Raw genomic sequence first — 21,132 nt, forward strand, 5'->3', positions numbered from 1 at the left:
CCTATTGTTAAGTATTTAGAATTTCTATTTTGCAGTTTAGCCCATGGTGCAGTGACTGTACCCTGTTGCTTTAGTCTTCTAGTTTGAATGTATTTATGATCTATACTGTAGTCCCACACCAATGCCATTTCTAGCCTGTGTTTCTTTGTAAAAAGCATCTCATCCTGCCATAAGTGATTAGGCTTAGAAAATATTTTTTTCAAACTAGACAATTGTAATATGTGATTTAAAATGACCTGAACACCTATTTTTTTTTCTCTACTTCTCCTAGCAATATCTTATCAGGGTATATTTGTTATAAAACTAAATTGAATACTAATGCAATATTTTAAAATAATATTCCAAAGTTCTCTGAGAGGCTGTTGGGAAAGGACAGGAAGAAGGCTAATGGTAAGGTGGTGAGCTAAACTAGACTTTGGGATATGGCTTTAATGAGGCATTTTAGGGATGTTTAGACTTACAGAAAGATTGGAAAAATAACTGACAAAGTTCTGTGATAGAAACTGTTGGCATCAAGGCCTACAGTTGGTTAGAATAAGTCCTAAACCAAAAACAAAATATCAGATTCTCCACAGATGTGTTAATCTCACTCAGTGCTTTTTAGGGTGACTTGCTGAAGCACCGTGCTTAAAAAACATGTTTAAGAACTTTCACATTTCACTGTACATTCTCATCCACTGAATTTACAAAACTGATTGGTTTTAGATGAAGTGGTGGCTCTGTGGCTAAGGATCTGCACCTGTGGCTGGAAGGTTGCTGGTTTAAATCCCATGGCTGGTAGAGGAATCCTACTCTGTTGGGCTCCTGAGCAAGGTCTTTAACCCCAACTGCTCCAGGGGTGCTGTACAATGGCTGATCCTGTGCTCTGACCCCAAGTTTCTCTATGTGTCTGTGTCCTATGGAGAGGCAGCTGGGGCATGCAAAAAGATGAATTCCTAATACAAGAAATTGTATATGGATAATAAAGTGATCTTATCTTTATCTTATCATCAAGCAACAGCTATTTATTTAGACTTTACCTGGAGATTAATTCACATGTACTACGACACCGTCGTGTAGGAAACGCGGAAGACATGAAGACCCTGGAGACGTGAAGCAAGGTTTAATTTGTCAGAGAACATTATGCAGCAACTGTAGTTTAAATGAAAAGCAAACAACGGCGCGACACATTTATTTGTTTAAACAGCACAGATAACTCAGTATTTTTCTCCCTGACTGCACTCTCTCGGTTGCTGTGGAGCTTAAATTACGGCTCTGGGTGTAGCTATATTAAAATAAGCAGCCATATAATCCCTTTTTAATGGAAACAGGCATGCTGTAGGTTTGGAAACGAGTAACCCATTGTTACCCTCGTATTTCATTCTTTCTACAGTCTACACTTTTACCGAATTACAAATAAAACGAAAGCCTAATTTCATCCTTACAGCCAAACAATATGGTGCATAATAATAGACTCAGATTTAGGAAACATAAGTTTGCATATTTAATATAAACACGTGTAAAATAGGACTGGGTATTTCATTACATTCCACTTCGTGGTGATCTCTTCTCCTTTCCAAAATGTAATACGGATATATGCGCGACAAAACCGAAGTCTGCGACAGCCTTACGGAATACATGCGATAACACACATACCTTGCTTGCACCAGCGGCGGTTCCTGCGTTCATTACTCAGGCAACATCCTCTACTGCTTTAATCATTTAAACATTAGAATTTACCGCTGTTTTCTCTAGACTGTTTTTTTTTATCCTTGACCTGCATACGCTACGAGTACTGCAGGGCGTTGTGAGGCGACTGAGCACCAATATTCCTCCTGGAGGTGCGCAGTGATGTTCAGTTAGAAGCTGCAGTTGCGTTTTGTTGCCACAGTCGAGGATGTCTGTATGGTAGGGTGAGAGTGAGGATGACCAAGCCTTCTGCTATTCCTACAGTGGCAGAAGTGACTTCGGTACGCATACAGTAATCTCTGCGATTCAGCGTCCATTTTACGACAGTTCCTACTTTCTTTCCAATACTGGACTTGCAGAAGAAAATGAATTTGCATTAACTGAACTTATAGTAAAATTTTAATTGGCCACGACGCCTCAAAAGATTTAAAACCAAAGAAACAAAAAAAAACTTAAAATTTAAGTCAGGAGTAAGATCAGATGCACGTCGTGTAGTTCACGGGTAATCAATTCTAGGGTCTTGAAAGAAGCTTAAGTAATTGGTAATTATTTTAATAAAACTTCATAAAATCTTCAGTGGTTATCTTAGATATTCTTCAGAAACTGAGAAGATAGAATTCCAAAATGTGTAGTGCCTTCAGGAGAAACGGGGCTGAAGACAGGAAAATATGGGGGAAAGGATTGAAACTGAAAGTTCACAGGTTGCAGCAAGGGTACTGTTTCATTCCATTAATTTCATACCAGCATCATGCAGTGGTCCCAGGGAAGCAACTTGTTATATAAGGCTTTGTTTTTCCTCATGACAATGAACCTGAACACACTGTCATTTTAAGCTTAAATTCTTTAAATGAAAAAGCCCCTAACTTTAACCCCGTCAAAGGAAACACATCCCATTAGTCTTCAAACACAGATAGTAGAGTACAGTAATTCACAATCCTTAAAGGAGTGAAGAATCCAATTGAGTCCTGCAGAATCTACAATGAACAACTGGACACACAAACTTTAGTTGACATGCATTTAATGGTGAAAACAGGAGCACCACAATATATAAAGGATTGTTGGAGTGTGGAACAAATCACCAAGCCATGCTTTTGAACCTGATATTTCAGGATACTTCAATAAAACAGCTTAATGAGATCTTTGGATCAATTGGGCCTAACAGCCTCCTCACATTTATATCCTTTATTATACTTAGTGAATAGCTGTAGGGTGAGTAAACAAGAGACTGAGGAATGCATGGGGCTACAGGAATTAAATTACACAAAATGTGAAGTTCTTAATACGCAAATTCACAACACTGCAATAATGTAGGGATGGGACAACATAGTCACAACATAGCTCAGTTATGATTAGAAAAGAGCTTAAATCTTTTGCAATAACAGGAGAATAACAGGGACACAAAAGTGAATCTTCACTGCTTTGTTCTGAATACAAGTATTTCTAGGCAGAAATAACCATCTGAGAACATCTAAGTTATCATAAATGTCTCATTTAAAGAAAGTTTTTGAGCATATATTTAGGATTAACATATACTGTATTAAGGATCAACATAAAGATTACCATACATCATACAACTGAAAAGGTTGCCCCAAGGCGCTTAACAATGCAAGTGACCATACATTTTGTGAATACAGAACAGAAAAGACCAGAAGACAACGGAGGAGAGGAACCAAGAACCCATTAGTAAGGAGAAAAAAAACCTCTAGGGGTCCAAGGTCAACTGGCTGCCCAACCTCTTTGTTGTATATCATTATATATAATAATATATATAATTACAAAAAAGAAATAAATGTATGAGGGTATTAATACATCCATCATGTCTTCTGTATGTCGGTACTCAATGCAGATCTCTGTAGACCAGCAAAATCCTCCTAAACGATAGCTATATCCACTATGTCCCTCTTGGATCCATGGCAGTGATGCAGCATCCAACTCAAATGGTGCCCAGCCCAGGCACCATCCGGAAATGTGGAGAGGAGAATAGGATAGTTTGGTCAGAACTGATGTATCTACCTGGTGAGCCAACATAGAGACACACAATGGCATGTACAGCAGCACCAGCAGCCGTGGTTGCAGTAGGCTATAATGTAAGGAGTGAGTAGGCTAGGCTGAAGTAATAGGTCTACAGTCTGGATTTGTATACTGATATTGACTTGGCATCCCGAATATGGGGTGAGAGACTGTTCCATAAATTACGGGCCCTGTAACTTAAGGTTTTACCGCCAACTGTTATTTTATTAATTCCTGGAATATGAAGAAGACCTGCATTCTGTGATCTAAGCAGGTGACATGGATGGTATACATTAATAAGTTCCATTAGATAGACAGGTGACCTCTGAGAGCCTTGTAAGTAAGTTCTTCAGCATGCGCAGATCTTAAATTTAAAAGGACCCTTTTACACACACTGGTCAAACCCTACATTCATTTTTGACTTATGCTTGGACGGTGAAGCTACAAAGAATCCCCCAGTGGTCACTGACAAAGCAGCTGCAGCCCAGCTTCTCCAGCCCAATTACTGTAGGTCCATGTGCTTGGGGACAAACTGAGCCCCTGCCTTGGCTGTTCGCAGGAGGACTCGATCAAAGCACAGTTGAATGAACCAACGGATGTCCCTGTTGGTGTTCACTTTGGTGTCCCAGGTGTACCTTCAGTCTTCCAGCTGGCCAAGGCACTCCCAAACATCATATATGCCATTGGGAAGCCCGCCCAGCTTTTTCACCTGACAAGAAAATTTATACAAATATTATTTTAAACCTCACAACTCCTAGTATGAATGAAAAAATGCAGTGAGTTCTATCTTTTTCTCACCAGATGTTTTGAACTGCCTAAGCTCAATCCTATGGAACAATGGTAATTTTGCACTGTTAGAAAATGTTGCCCTAAGCACTATCCTTTTTTTGATGGATTTCCAGGTGTTCCTACATTAAGCCATATGTTCAGTTTGCGTTACTAAGCCAATTGATGATAGCATCACAATTTACCACAATGATGTGGGAAATTTCTAAGTCAAACCATCCCATGGCTGACTGGGTCACGAAAAAACTGATATTTCAGCCTCTAGAGGGCAGGAGTTGGCCTCATACAGTAAATGTAAATAGGTACATTAGAGGTGAATTAGTAATATATTGCTAATTGACTAAGGTTAGTGATTCAGGTGGGTAGCTGCGTCAGCATGCGTAGGCTGCAAAGGAACAAGTAATAGGTTTATTCCATGCTGAAAAAAAGAAGAAAGAGAACACAACGTTTCGGCCGTGGAGCCTTCTTCAGGTGTCACCTGAAGAAGGCTCCACGACCGAAACGTTGTGTTCTCTTTCTTCTTTTTTTCAGCATGGAATAAACCTATTACTTGTTCCTAAGGTTAGTGATTGCAATTTCTCTCATGGGGAACAATTTTGGGATACAAAAGCACTTCACGGTGGCTTTTGGCGTTTGTTAAGTTTTGTGTGAAGCACATTGTGTGTGTTCCAAATAAGATTTTGTGGCAATAAAGTCTTTTTCATCTTACTTGGAATGATGTGTGTAGACTCTGTGAACCACATTATTTAGACAAATCATAGCATCATTTGCACATGCTATGAATGGCCAGAAGATATCTGGTACGGCTGTAGAAAAACACCGGGAAAGCAAGGTAAAATAATGAAAAATAAAAAGGAAAATTATAAAATTATATTACATAAAATTAGAAAAAATAAGGGTAATGTGAGAACCAAACCATGCCTTGTAGAAGTATTCACCTTGCTTTAATGACATCTCTTTTGTTCTATTACAAATGATGTATAAATGTGTTGAACTTTTACAAATGGTGTATTAAAGTGTTTTAAATATATATTTTAAACTTTTTTAATTTAACTAAAATTGAACAATTTATGGATGAAAGATGGTAAATGTAAGCAAATACTGAAAGATATTAAGTACTGTATGTTTAAGTGTTCATGTATTTTTGTCAATTATTAGTGGAAGCACCTTTGGCAGCAAATACACCTGCAAGTCTTTTTGGACAAACACCAGGACAGAGCAATTTTTGCGCATTCTTCTTTGCAAACTTCCTCAAACTTTGTCAAGTTCGATGGGGGATCACTGATGGACAGCAATCTTCAAGTCTTGTCACATTTTTTTTTTATCAGACTTAAATCATTACTTTAAATGGGACATTCACTTTCTTATTCAGTATACCTTAGGGTCATTGTCCTCCTATTGAAGATTAATTTTCCATACCTGGTTTCGGTCATTAGTCCTATTGAAGGAACCAAGGCCAGTTAATAGTTAACAAGTCTTTCAAGTGAAGGTGTAACTCATGTGTCCTATGCGTGAGTTATCAACATGAAAGGGAACAGGGCTCTTAGCCAATTAGGGGTGTTGGTTAATATGCCTAAGGCTGACCTAATGGCCTAACTTTCTGACCACGTTGGCACTTATGGTAATAAACTGTTACTGTCCAATAATAAATGTATGTTTTTGTGTAGAAATTTTCCATCTTCAAGAATAAAAGCCTGTTACTGTCCATAGGAAAGTGAGTGTGAGACAAAGTTAACCTGTTATGTCAATAAAGAAATTTCCAGCTTGATTTACCAGAGTCATGTGGTTTACTAAGAAAAGGGTCTAACACCATCAATCACAATCGCCCTAGTCTCTACTGATGGAAAGCACAACATAATGTACACCAGATGTAACATTTTGCATTTGAATAAAAAAGTTCCAGTTTTGCCTCATCTGACCATAAAACATTTTGCCACATGTTTGCAGCATTAATTAAATGCTTTGTTGTAATCTCCATATGGGATACGATATAGCATTGTCACTCTACAGTCTGACTTTTTGGAATGACCAGGATATTGTTGACTGAGTTCTGCCATCTGAGTCATTGAACTCTGTATCTATTTCAAATTTAGTTTGTGCCACTGTGGCATCCCCAACCAGATTCATCCTTGCCAGGTTGCTGAATTTGAAGACACTTCCTGATCTAGATAGTGTCAGGGTGGTAAAGTATACCTTTCACGTCTTATTGAATAACTTCCCCATGTTCAAAGGGATATCTGGCATATTTGAGATTTGTATATCCTTCTCCTGATTCGAAAGTTGTTTTGAAAGTTGCCTGGTCTTCATTATTGAATCTTTACCTGCAATCACTGCCTGACTGAGGGACCTTTAGTAATAGTGATATAGTGATCCACTATTGCACTCTGACTAGGGCCTTTTAACTATTTTCATGATTTCTCAAAGTAATTTTGTAAATCTTATATATATCTTATATATACACCTGTCAAAAAATGTATGAATACTTGGGTCATAATATTATTTTTGGCTTTTTTTTGCAGGTTTTGCTGACATTTATTTTCTTTCACCCATGAAAGTGCTCAGTTTGAACATCTGACAATAAACACTGAGTGTTTATATATTGCTTGACTTGAACTGAATAATGTTTTGCTCTGGAATATTGAGGATTCTGATGTACTTTGGGATATCAGAGATCTATTTACTGTACATAACTGTTAAATCAGTTAACAGCACAATTAAACAATAATTGTGAACAGAATAAACTAGGATTATGTGAATGTTCAGTAGTTCTTAGTAATGACATCAATCAGTACAAACAAAGCTGGATCTTTTTTTCCTGCTGTTCTCCATGAAATGAATTGTTCTGTTAGGCTGTGACTCTTTAAGTATTTTGTGAACTACCCATAGAGAGAACTATCTTTACAATAAGTTCAATAAATGATCAGATTGGTTGCCAGGCTTGATATTACAGAAGTGACACACAAACCTGAAAAAGTGAACTTACACCTTGAATCAAAGTAATTCACTTGCAGGCATCTGGAGGAGATCCAGATATTAATCTTAACCCCTGGCTTATTCAATCATCATCTGTTGCTGTGCCCACTCTGCCACTTTATTGAGTCAGATGGCTGAGGCATCAATGACCTGCCACACTCATGGACAGAATGGGAGTATGACTGTAACGAAGGAGTTCTTTCCGGACCCTATGCAGACGACACAATCCGGGGACGAGTGAGGAAAACAAGGGGAAAAAAGCATGCGGGAGTCGGGAATGAAAAACAGGGGACGTGTCCATGGTGCGCTGGTGTTCGGGGGAGATGTGGCCAAGGCAAACAATCCAGAGCTGAGTCCAAAAGGGGAATCCAAATGGGGCAAAAGTCCAAAGCCAGGCGATCCATCCAAGACAGACAAGATAAAAACAAGAACCGGGTCAGAACTGGCACAGGAACAGGAACTAAAACCTTGACGGGACCAAGCGCTTCCAGGTCCCGGACTCGCTTGATACGGGAACCAATGCAGAGCCCGGAACAGAGTAGGTATCTGGCTTTTAAAGGACTGGAACAGGGAGTAGGTGCGGGAGATGAGTGAAAAACAATGAAGGGATGGAGCATCCCTAAGAGGAGGGGTTTACGATTGTGACAATGACATTTAGTGCAGCTGTCTTTTTTTTATCCTGTTTGGCTTCACCTTTGGGCATCTGTCTGTGTGGTCTGGATGCTCTCTTGGCGTTTACAGTGTATTTTGCTGTGCTGCTCTGTTTTTCTACCACTTCACAAAGATATGTAGGCTAGGTTTGACTGGATACTCCCAGTTGTCCTTTTCCTTATCTGATTAAACTTACCCAGCAATCAAGACAAGATGGGCCAAATGGCATTATGTCATTCAAAGCTGTTTTGATGTACTTTATTTTTTAGCTGTCATTGCTACCCAAGTCATGTGTAATAATGGCCACTTGCTACCTAGCAGACTTTTCAACAGCCAATTAAATTCCAGACATCAGAACAGCTGTGTGATCTCACCTCATAGTCCCTGAAGTTGGTGTCTCCCCCGAATATGACTGTGACATCAGGTGCCTCTCTTCCACACTCTCCTCAGCTGATTTAGCCTTTCCTGGGAGTTGGCTTTACAGCTTTCTAAATGGGATGTCATTAAGTACAGTTCTTGACAGCAGACGTTCACCTGTAGCAAAGAAGAACAACTTGTGAAAAGCTAATTAACATTTATAGACCAAGGCTAAAGTCCCTTTGTTTGACTGTAATGTCCTCTGCTATATCTTGCAGTAGGCCTGCAGAAATCTGAGGTGTTGTTTGACTTTCCACAGCTGATTTAGCCTTCCTGGAAGTTGGATTTACAGCTTTCTAAATGGGATGCCATCATGTACAGTTCTTGAGCACAGAAGTTCACCTGTAGCAAAGAAAAGCAACTTGTAATAAGCTAATAAACTTCTATAGATCAAGGTTAAAGTCCCTTAAAGTAGGCCTTGTAATGTCTCACAGTATAAGGCCTACAGAATTTTGAGATATTAATGTTTGGCTCAGACATAATAAACATATTAAACAATTAAAAGTTTTTTTTTAATTGTTTGTAGCTCCTGTATGTATGGAAGCACGTTTCTGCCAGGGAGTAAAAAAAAAACACGCTATGGTATCTCGCAATTGCAACTTTATATCTCTGCATTATGACTTAAAAACTCAGAATTATGACTTAAAATCCCCGAATTCCAACTTAAAAACTCAAAATTCCGACTTTATATCTCAGAATTGTGACTTAAAATCTCAGATTAATCTCAGTGTAATTAATTTAATTTTTATCAGGGTACTGTACAAGACAAGTCTTCAGGCCTATAGATCCTATGATCATGTATGATTTATGAATATAGTGTAATGGAATGGCCGACATACAGGTTGCACGATCTGGTTGCCGTGCGGTGACAGCACCGCCTTCCCCTGTGCATAACAGGGATGCTGACCGCCGGGGCTAAAGAAGGTCTTCTTTAGCTCAGCTGGCAAGACCTGGGTTCGAGCCCAGGCATGAACTAGGGTGGGAGCTGCGAGGGCACAGTCCCTAGAACCTGAATCCATTACTATAACAAAAGGACAGACAATGAAATGTGGGCTATCTCGAAGTCGCAAATGTGAAATAAAAAGTCACAATTGCGACATATAAAGTGGTAATTCTGAGATTTTAAGTCTTAGTTCTGAGATTTTAAGTCACAATTCTGAGATATAAAGTCGTAATTCTGAGTTTTTAAGTCGCAATTGCGAGATATAAAGTCGGAATTCTGAGATTTAAAGTCGGAATTCTGAGATACTGTACAAAGTCGCAATTGCGAGATACCATAGCGCGTTTTTTTTTTTACTCCCTGGCAGAAACGGGCTTCCATATGTATGACTAAATCAGTACAGGTCTCTATTTAGTGTGTAGTGTGAACTCTACAATACACTGAATCAAATTTGTAATATGTCTTTAATTGGTACTTTCTGACATTTATGGCTTTTCCATGTACAAATTGCTGTAATACCTAGCAATTTAAAATGTGCTCTTAACCTTTTTAAATAAATAGCAGGTAGCTTTGACACTTTAACATTAAATTATTTCAGGAAATGCAAGCATTCAAAAACCCTCCCCCCCTTTTGTTTTCAAAGGTTAAAATGAAACACCTCTCTTGCTGTGAGTAAATTCAATGATTTTGAGACTTTTAATTTAAATTGAATTTAATCAGCTTTCATTTTAGGATTAATCCATACATATGCAAACAAAATAAAGAGCTAATTACATAATTAGTATGGATAAATCTAAAAGCAATTAGCGAGTCAGCTTAAACAAAATAACTTTAAAGGTGTTAAACTATGCTATTCTTAGACAATTCAAATTTCCCAAGGGCCAGCATACAATGTACAATGCGAGCTACAAATGTGGTCGGTGAGATCTAAGTTGATTACTTTCCAAGTCTTCACATACATCAGTGACTATAGTGGCTGTCCATTAACCTGTGAGCTTTCGTTGTAAAAAATGCAAATGAACTGAGCTGGTTTTGCCATTCAACTTTCACAGAAAATAGATGAATTGTTCACAGGGCTGGATGAATTGGAGGAGCCTATCCACAATGGGTTTTAAAGCACTATAACCTTAAACTGGGTGGAAGTATGATAAATATTAGGTGATAATAAAAATTATTGCATGAGAGAACCCTGGCGTACTAATTCTATCTCTCCTCCTGGTGGTGATATGCTGAAGGTAACCCTGCCACCAGAGGAGTTCTGTTCACAACCAGCTTGCAATATCATGCAGGCTCAGACCTGCAACTCCTAGAGCCTGGAGTGTACTCAGAAAGTGTCCAAAAACTAAAATATAAAGCAATTTAGTCTTCTGTCACAGAGACTGTGAGCTATAATGAAAAACAAAGCAATATTGTAGCAGAGTGTTTGTGGGCCCTCCTTGTAGAGTCACAATTGCCTGGATGTTGCCTCACCTAGAGACTTTGGAGACACTAGAGATGTTGCTGCATGGACCATATACACTGGCTTTCATGCTGACTATATTAACTGGACACTTCTCTCACCACTGATTAAACAATGTTTCTGATCTCCTATTAGCAGCTCCAGTATTCTGTTCCTCTATTATCATGATTAGAGCAGAGAAGTGGCTAGGGCTTGGGTCCATATACTGGGTGGAATACTGCCGTTGTACCCTACAGCAAGGCACTTTTCTCAGATTGTTTCATTAAAATCTGTAAATGGATACTAATAAATTGCTAAAGATTAAAGTATTACAGAATTAAATTATTATTAAGTAAAAATTATACAATTTAAATTTAAATTTTATTATTTCAAAATTTAGTTTTAAATTTTAAACTAAAGTTTGCTGATAAAGAATTGTTAAGATTCTGTCCAATTCAGAACTGTGCATTATTGATCCAAAACATACAAATAACAATTGCATGTCTGAATCAGATAAGAGTTTGCTATTGCTGTAACAGAAAGAATAAGGTTCTGGATCCCGAGATGAAGTTAAACAGATGAGTTTATTGCATGCAAGGAACAATAAAGCCGAAGTCTTGTTTCCCACAAGAAACAACAAAACCGAAGTATTGTTCAAAGTGCTGGTACAAACTTTAGGTTTATATATCCTTTCCTTTCCGCTTCTGACATCACTTGTTATTATGGTAAAGGGGGGAGGTCACGTGTTTGACCAGTTTACAGCTTTTTGGCCAAATGGTTAGGGATTAAGTCCCCATAAACTCCTGTTGCTTAGAAGTCTAATCTTCAAGCAGAAAGGACTTAATTTAACCCCCATCTTTACTTTTACTTCATCCCCCCCTTATAAAATATGGCATATGTCAGTGCTGCCTATTTTTTACACATACAATGTCAGGGCAGATTTTTCCTTTCTAAGTGAACAGGCATGCATTGCCATGACATTGTGCATTCCACGGTTACAACAAGATGTGATTGGTGTTTTTGTACAAGTGATAGTTACAATTATACATATAAAACAATCCTAATCCTACAAATAAATAAAGTCCTACCCCAGGACCCAAACGTAGACTTCAGCCATGTGGAGAGCTATCGTCAGGATCTTGGAATAGCAATATTGACCCAACTCTGATTATCGTTTTTTTTTGGCTGATAGATATACCAACACCTGGAATGTATTGATACCATATCCCCAGTAATGCTCCTCAGGCCTAACAAGCACACTGTTGGTCCACCTTACGAAGCATCAGACACAGAAACGGTAACAACATTATTCTTTCTGTTCACTCAGTCTCTGGTGCAGTGGCTCGGTGACAGTGAGATGCGTGGATCCAGCGATCTCATCCTGTCACTCAGATGGCACAGTCAGTACTTAGTGGCACTTGATATGGTCCCTCCCAGCAGGATTGCAACGTCTGGCAGGGTATCTCTTCTTCACCTACACCCACTCGCCAGTTATCCAGTTGTGTCTCCCCTCTACTGGAGGTCCGCAAGCGTCCAGCACCTGTTCATGAGCCCTGTCCACCGCTTCAGTTAACAAACCTACAATACTGTAATAGAGAGTTAGTAAATTCAACAGTCCGTTAGCCAAACTTGGCCTCCAGGGAGTTTCTTTGGCTGCTCAAATGGGCTCAGTCTTTGCAAACTGCACAGGACTGCAGGTAGAGCATCTACCCACGGTGTTCCTTCGGTTGATATTTCCTTAGTTGGTCTTTCAGACTGTGGGTGATGGGGGCAATGTAACTTCCACCTCACCCCTAGTGAGGCGATTACAACCTGGCACACCTTCCCAGTGTAGTATGCCCCTAGATCAGTATCCAAGGGGCAGGGCAGTCCGCACCACGGGATCATCTTTGTCATACACCTGGGTATCTGCCAGCATGAATTTCTGGCTACAAAATGGCATTAGGCTGTTAGGGCATGCAGGGCATCTGGTGTGCTGACGGCCCCACACCCCATCATCATACAACCCCACATTCTTTTCACATTTTTTCTAACCACATCTATTAAAGGCCTCAACCTGAATTCTCCCTTTTCCCCAATAGAGGTTTCACAGGGGTCTCAGACTCTTGCTCTCCCAGTGCCGCTCGCCTGGCATCTGCATCTGCACGGTTGTTTCCTTGAGTTACTGGAATTATTTATTTATTTATTGTGTTAGTTACACCTTACTTCAGCTACTTCAGTCGGCAGCTGTAAAACTACAAATCAGTTCAGAGACAAATCCAGTATTCTTAACTGGAGTCCCTGCCGTTGTAAGAGAATACTATTTCTCCATAGCCATCCAGAATTGTGGCCTACATGCAACAAATACATACATTATATACATATACAGTAACCCTTTCACATCTTTCTTTTTACAATCTTCCATCAGGGCTCTAAACTGGATTGCTGCACTGAGGCAGTGGAGGGGCATTTTCCGGTCGTTAGCATCTCGAATGTGGTCGTAACAGCTCAGCCTGTTCTCTGTTCTCCCTCATGCAACAGAGGACCCATCAGTAAACGGTATTAAATTTTCACGGTCCCCCACCTTTTAGCTACAGCATCTAATGGTATAATAGTATCCCACCGGATGGTGCCTACCTCCATGCTCCTGCGTCAGCACAGCTGCCCAGGAACCCATTTTCCACACTTACGTACAAAGGAATGGTTGATCCATCTGAGGAAACCCCAGTCTCAGCACCTGTAAGAGAGCTTGTTTCAAATTATTACAGGCGGCTTTTGCTGCTGGAACTAAGGCAATCTTGTCCTTGGACTGCTCCCCCCTTAAGCAGATCTGTTAAGAGTTGTGCCCACCCCGTAAAAACATTGCACCCAGGCCCTGTTAAAATTACACAATGCTAGACACAAAAGGGCCTTATCATAACTGCTTAATATTAGACACTCTAAACCCTGAAGCAACTCAGACTTGTGGGTTTCCTCGTCAGGGGAAGTACTCAGAATACCATCAACATACTGAGTGATCACGGTCAGTTGAAGCCACGTGATACCCTGTTCTGGATAGTCATTCCTTGTAATGCTGCATAACATCCCAACCCAATAGATCTGGGATAAAACCACCCACATTCGCGTGATAAGTGCATGTGAATGTTAAAATCAATGTTAAAATCTGGTACTCAGCAAGTAAAACTCGCTGCCTCAATACTCCTGTGGCCTCCTGCCGTCTCCCCATATACATTACTCTATAGCACACTGTGAAGTGAGACAAGCATGACAGCAGTGCTCCAGTATCCCATAACAGAGAAACCAAAACACCATTAACAGTACATTTTAGGTTTAACTCCTTTTACACACTGGACTGGGACGGACTTAGGGAGGCTACAAGGGATTTACAGGATCCAATCGTTAGGTAAACAGATCTCTCACAAGACTGTTTATTCTCCCCAGACAGACCTCTTAGCTGGGTGATAAATTTTCACTGTTCTTTCCTGTCAGTTGAACCACAGGGCAGGTCCCTGCTTCCTTCATCCTGCATGCGCTTTCTGCTGTATCTGGTTTCAAGCCATTCAAATAAATTCAACTTTTGGTTCACCTATTACAACTAATTGTATATAAATACAAAAACTGTTTATCTAACTCCTTTTTAGGTCCACCTGTACTGTACTTATAGGTTTCAGACGCTCTTATATTTTCCAATCTTTTTTAAGTTGATTTTCGTCAAGTCTCTCTAGTTACGTCTCTAGCCTGTCTAAACACACTCGCACCGTCATTTAGTATACCAAAACTCAATTATGCACTGCAGTTTTTTACACATACATATACGTATGTACATGCCAGCACACAAATTCATAAAACACACATACAGATCAAGAATATATTTTTCCCTTCGTACTATAATGCGCTGTATTTTATTTCATTTCTACATGTATCCTTTTTTCCTTTAAACAGCGTAACTTCTCATAAACTCGACATATTATCTGTCTGTTTTTTTTTCACTGCTGCTCAGACACTTTCTGCCAGTCCTGCTCAGACCAAAGACCGTCTGACAGTCTATACCCCTTTTCAAGCTTTCGATCCTCCTGCACAGCCTCTTTTAGCTTTTGTTCATACTCTTTGTAGCGAGTAAAGTATCTTTTCTTTCATTTATTTCTTTCGGGGTTTTTTTTCTCTCGTAAACACTTTTTTTTTAGTAATCACATTCCAATTTCTCTTTCTTTTTTCTCTCATGTATCTGCCACCACTGGTGCCGGCCGTGCACCAGGGTGGCAGCTACATCCTTGTGCTTTTGCCAATTCTCATATGCTTTCTTTACAGGCATCTTCACCCCAAACTCCTTCTGACAAACTCAGCTTTTTCCTATATTTTTCTTCCCTTTCTGTCAACTTACACTTGTCCGATATATAATCAGACACTTCCACCACTTTCTCAAACCACCAGTTAGCACACATGTTCGGTTTCTTTAAGAGTTACTTTGTTGTGTGTGAGGTAACAGCTCATAGAGTAGGGGGATGCTTTCACTTGGAAATCCTGTGCATTTCTGCATTTACTGTATTCAACTAAGGGCATCTGTTACCTCCAGATCTAAATGCCTCTCAGAGTCTTTAGAGAGGACTTACACTGCACTGTTCACAGGTAAGAAACGAGACCTTGAGAACTCCCTCCCTTGATCAGTAATTCACCATCCCCAGAACGCCAGCATCGCTGCTTTTCCCCCGGGGTGGACTTACGCACTGTGCTCAATCAGGGCTATTCTCGGATCTCAACGTCCTTTAAATTCTGCTACTTACTCTTTTATTATGAGGTGTGTTTATGTTAGTGTCGTGCGTGTGTATATGTTCACAAACAATGAAAACACCAAAAACATACATATATTTCTTCTAATTCTCTCCTGTTCCCTTTAAAACAAAACCACGCCACGCCAATCTGTGCATGATCAAGGTGTAGCTAATCTCAGGACCCCTGCGCACAATTAAGGCCAAACCAGTCCTGGATTATACGTGCAATTAAAGCACCACTCAAGCTCCAGAACCCTGGGCGCAATTAAGGTCCACACTGATCCTGAGCCTCAGAGCTCCGGGCGCAATTAAGGCCCACACCAGTCCTGGATTACGTGCCTACCTTAAGGCACCACTCAAACTGCAGGACCCCGGGCGCAATGAAGGCTCACACTGATCCTGAGCCTCAGAACTCCAGGCGCAATTAAGGCCCACCCCAGTCCTGAGCTTCGCGGTAAAGGTCCAAACCCGTTCAAAAACTCCACGCGCAATTAAGGCATACACCAGTTTCGAATGCCTGTACACAATACCGCGGATCACCGCCTGCCAAACCAAATTCTGGGCTTACAGCAGACCACCCATTACATACACTGGTGTCTTCCCCGGGCCAGAGGTATCCAGGAACTCACGTTTACTCTGTCATCTCGGGCAATTCTAACAGGGAGCAGAGACTTCCCAATCGGTCAGACGAGAGAGTCGGGACCTTTTTTTAAAAAGAGGAGTCCTTACCTCTTAGTAATGTGCATGCTGATCGTCTCTCCTGCCGATGGGAAGTTCTGTGCCTTCTGGAGTATCCGCCGACTACGCCAAAATTGTTGTAACAGAAAGAATAAGGTTCTGGATCCCGAGATGAAGTTAAACAGATGAGTTTATTGCATGCAAGGAACAATAAAGCCGAAGTCTTGTTTCCCGCAAGAAACAACAAAACCGAAGTATTGTTCAAAGTGCTGGTACAAACTTTAGGTTTATATATCCTTTCCTTTCCGCTTCTGGCATAACTCGTTAGTATGGTAAAGGGGGGAGGTCATGTGTTTGGCCACTTTACAGATTTTTGGCCAAATGGTCAGGGATTAAGTCCCCAGGGGGGTTTCCTAGCTCTCCTAGCTCGCATCTGGAATCCTTCAGTTCTCCCTTTCCTGCCATAAACTCCTTTTGCTTAGAAGTCTAATCTTTAAGCAGAAAGGACTTAATTTAACCCCCATCTTTACTTTTAGTTCACTATTAAATGTAAAGAATTTTCCTCTCACCTCCGGTTTTAGGTGACTGTATTCAGGTACGTAAGGGAAAAGCTAAATGGGTATTAAATTGATCAAAGCCCAGTGGTGTGACTAATTCACTGTGATCTGATTTAGTCCTGTAGTGTAAAACTTCAAATGCTGTTTGAGTTCAGACTCAGGTGTGCAAAGGGAGGTAGTAGATGCTATATGATATTTACCACCACACACAGACTTCTAGGACAGAAGCACAATAAAGTCTCACCTAATTCTTTTTCAAACAACCAACTGAAAATTCACTCTAGACTGTTTGATCCATTTTCTGTTTTATAATATTCAAAGAATGTCTTATTATTTTTTATTTTTCCGAAAAACATCAGTTTACCAAATGACAAAAAATGTTTTTAAATGTTGGACTCCAAATAGAAAGAGTTTACTTTGTATTTGACAGTTTCTCACTATTTGCCAATACCTACTGTACAAGATCATGATTATGGATAGACCAACCTGTGCAATAAGCAGGTTCCTCATAATTTCTGTTGTGGTGTATTTCACAATTTCACTGTCTAACAGTGTCACACGTGACTTCTTCAGCATAATGCCAGTGAAGTAAAAATTTTCATTACCTAGACTGAAACAAGGTGAAGCAAAAATTATATGTGACCCAGACTGTAAAATGTCTGTAAAAATCATCGGCAGGCCATATCTCAAAGCTTTTAATTTAATACTGTAGCTGTTCCAGGACATTTCGGCTGCTGAGGTGTTTTTGGTAAATCATTTTAACTTTATGCTTATTTTAATCCAGTAGACTTACAAATCTGCTCCACTTTTTTTTCATCTTGTTTGATGCCTGACATTCAAACATGAGAGAAAGGAGACTTATTGAAATTGTGATAACACGTGCCATAATACACTTATCAACAGAGCCAGAAAAACAATGGTACCTTGATATTGTACTTGAAACAGCTTGATAACCAAAAGGCATTATAGGAATAAAGTCCTACTGTATATAAACACAAAAGTTAAATATTCTATTTTTACATAATAAAAAAATTATAATTATAAGAATAATTTATTTATGAGAACAAAGACACCACCCTTTTTCCCTAGCAGGGAGTATCTGCAAGATAAGTATAAAATATTTAAAAGACAGCAACTATTGCTTATGTATTGTGTGAAAATAAACTATTTTTAACTGAGATACACTCTTAAACACCCTCATAGACCTAAACCTTCAGCTGATACGTATCTACTTGCTCTTGCAAGAAAGCTGAGAAGAGCAGAAAAGTTAAATGTTTTTTTAAGAAAGGAGGCAAAGGTACTGTGTGCTTTTGATGCTTTAGGTTAAATGGCTACTTAATCTTCAGCCTCTTGAGGTCTGTTTTTTAAGAGATAACAATCTTGTCACTAAAAAGTAACTAATAGTATAGTCAAGTATTTATTTAAGCTCTTAATGACTCTGGCACTGAAAATAATAATTTAGGAGTAATCCAGCAAATACGTATCGAGTACAAAAATGTCTAGGAGAACATTATTACACTGGATAAAAGAAGGTACACTATAAGCTTGTACTCAATAGTTTCAGGCTATGGCACCGCATTCCTAATCCACTTTGATGGATAAACTAAACTCCAGGAAGATTATTTTAAGGTAATATTACCTTCAATAATGGTGTAATGGGCAAATCGCTTCTTCAGGAAATATACAATTGGCGGTAGAAGTTCCTGTAAATACACTACATATGGACTGTACCTACAGTATGAAAAAAATCATGCAAACATGATTGTACTTTAATTATGTCCTTTGGGAAGCAAATAATTTTAGCATACATGGGTAAACTACAACAACAAAAATTCAATATACAGACCATGCCAATAAATATATCATATTATGTCATAGGATAAAAAGCCCTTGCCACTTAAATATTTACCAATAAGAAAAACTTCTCTACAACTCTTAAAAAATAAAATGTAAAGTACAAACAATAATTTGAGACATACCTGTAAAAACAAAAAAACAGTGCAGTCCGTTTGAGAGTCTTAATTAGATCTGCAGTCATAATGACAATACGGGTTCAAAATACAATACGGGTAGCATCTGAATTACAGAGCAGAAAACACATTTTCTGTGAGCTAAGGATTTTCTAACTTTTCTGCATGCTTTTTTGAATGAAAGTTCTGGCAAGGAACCATTCTTTACTCTTATTCTGGCTTAACATTTGACCCACATGTGCAGCATACTGTCAAAACATATTTTTTTCACCTCAGAAATATCGCTAGACTACGCGCTATGCTATCACTAACTGTGGCTGAAAAGCTGATCAACACATTTGTGTTCTCTCAAATTGACTACTGTAATGCTCTACTCGCTGGGGTATCTAAATCTACTCTGAACAAACTGCAGTATGTCCAAAATTCAGCAGCCAGAATGCTGACCAGTTCTAGTGCAAGTGTTCACATTACTCCTATCCTGAAGTCCTTGCACTGGCTTCCGGTCAAATTCCATGTAGACTTTAAAATCCTCATGCTCACCTATAAGGCTCTGCGTGGCTTGGCACCTCAGTACCTGTCTGAACTATTATCGCCCTACTCCCCACCTCGCAACCTTCGCTCTTCTAATTCTGCTCTCCTTAATGTCCTCCAAGCCCATCTACATTGTATGGGTGACAGGGCCTTCTCCTGTTATGTCCCCAAACTCTGGAACTCTTTCCCCAAGGATATCAGAGAGTCACCTTCTCTAAACTCCTTCAAATCCAGACTCAAAACCCTCTTCTTTAGAAAAGCCTTTACTTAACTGGTTCCATTCTTCACCCCTCTCCTTTTCTTAGTACCACCATCCACGGTCTCCTCTGTATATTGTAATTGTGTTTTATCTTGTGTATTCTTCTTATTTATTGTTGTTGTCATCCTGTAAAGCGCTATATAAAATAAAGTTTATTATTATTATTATTATTATTATTATTATTATTATTATTATTATTATTATTATTCTTTAAAAAAGGGAAGTCATACACAGACTGGGTTAGAGGAAATTAATCTTGACTCTTGAAACACAAGAGATTGTGAGGGGATTTGGTTCAGACAGACACTTAGAAACTTAATACAAAGGATGACTTTAAGCTCAAAATGAAAAAACGACTCCAATGGTATTAATGTTTAATGGTGACAATTAAGAATTGGAGGACAGAAATGGGAGGCACTTCTTTAAACAAGGAGCTATGGGTTTTTAGCACAAACAATGCAAACATGGGTGAAGTTGATTCACACTGTGCCAGGTATGTTTATTACTGTCCTGAAGGTACTAAAATGAGACTTCAAGAAAGAGTAACAAGTCAGACCTGAACAGAGTTAAAATTCCACCTAAAATTCCAGGAAACGTGGATATCGGAGAAGTTTCAGAAATGTGATGAAATGAAACTTCAAGTGGATCATTAAATGTTTGCTCAAAAGATGCTGTTGCTTTACTACTTGAAGTAAAATTAAAAGATAATTAAAAAATAAAATGCACTCCATATATTTTAAATTTTCATTATCATGATCTTTTTGCAGTTACACATATGATAAAATCCTATCATACAAAGCAGCCTTTTGGTGCTGTGAATTTGACTTTGAATTATCTGTACAATAAACATAAAAAGATGGTAAAGATATAATAAAGTGCTTTTCCTAAAATGTAACTTCATGTTTTCTTCTGTCAATACAGTTTATGTTCTAGTTCGAATTTGGACTATACATTTTTAACTTTCAGATGTGGGACAAGCTGATCCTGCCTCAAAGAATCTACAGTATGTGTCTAGTGAGGTGACAACTCTGAATGTGACTCCAGGCCTGAAACAGAGTATATGGTCTGAAAGTGTAGATGTATTACCCCATACAATTGTAAATTCGCTCCGCATATGTTAAATGTATATATCTGAATTTCACGCCCAGCATTGCTATGAACACAGAACAGTGAATAAAGGGGTTACTGCTGCACGCTTTATACTTACTTGTTCAAGTAGACCGCCAGTCCTCTGACACGATCTATGCAGTCTTCAGGGTCCAGTCCATCGATGTTCCAGGTCACCAGGGTCAACGTGGCCTCAACTTCCTGTTGACCCTGGGCTTCGCTCTCTCCTGCAGCACCACTAACATCTGCCTCTTCATTCTTTGACTCAAGGCTAGGAAAGCAACAGCTTCTATGCATCTCATTCACAACTCCTCTTCTAACATCTTAGATCTTTCAATAATTGCTAATTAAGATATTTTCTTCTGAGGATACCAAGACCCAATGATTACATCTTCTCTA

At 39.2% G+C, this 21,132-nt stretch overlaps 1 pseudogene; it reads right to left on the reverse strand.

Moving 5' to 3' along the window:
• Nucleotides 1-4,100: 4,100 nt before the first annotated feature.
• Nucleotides 4,101-20,952, reverse strand: LOC148822735 (tyrosyl-DNA phosphodiesterase 2-like; annotated as a pseudogene).
• Between the last annotated feature and the right edge of the window lie 180 nt (nt 20,953-21,132).

The sequence above is a fragment of the Atractosteus spatula genome, chromosome 12 (assembly GCF_055471065.1).
Source record: "Atractosteus spatula isolate fAtrSpa1 chromosome 12, fAtrSpa1.hap1, whole genome shotgun sequence".
NCBI lineage: Eukaryota > Metazoa > Chordata > Actinopteri > Semionotiformes > Lepisosteidae > Atractosteus > Atractosteus spatula.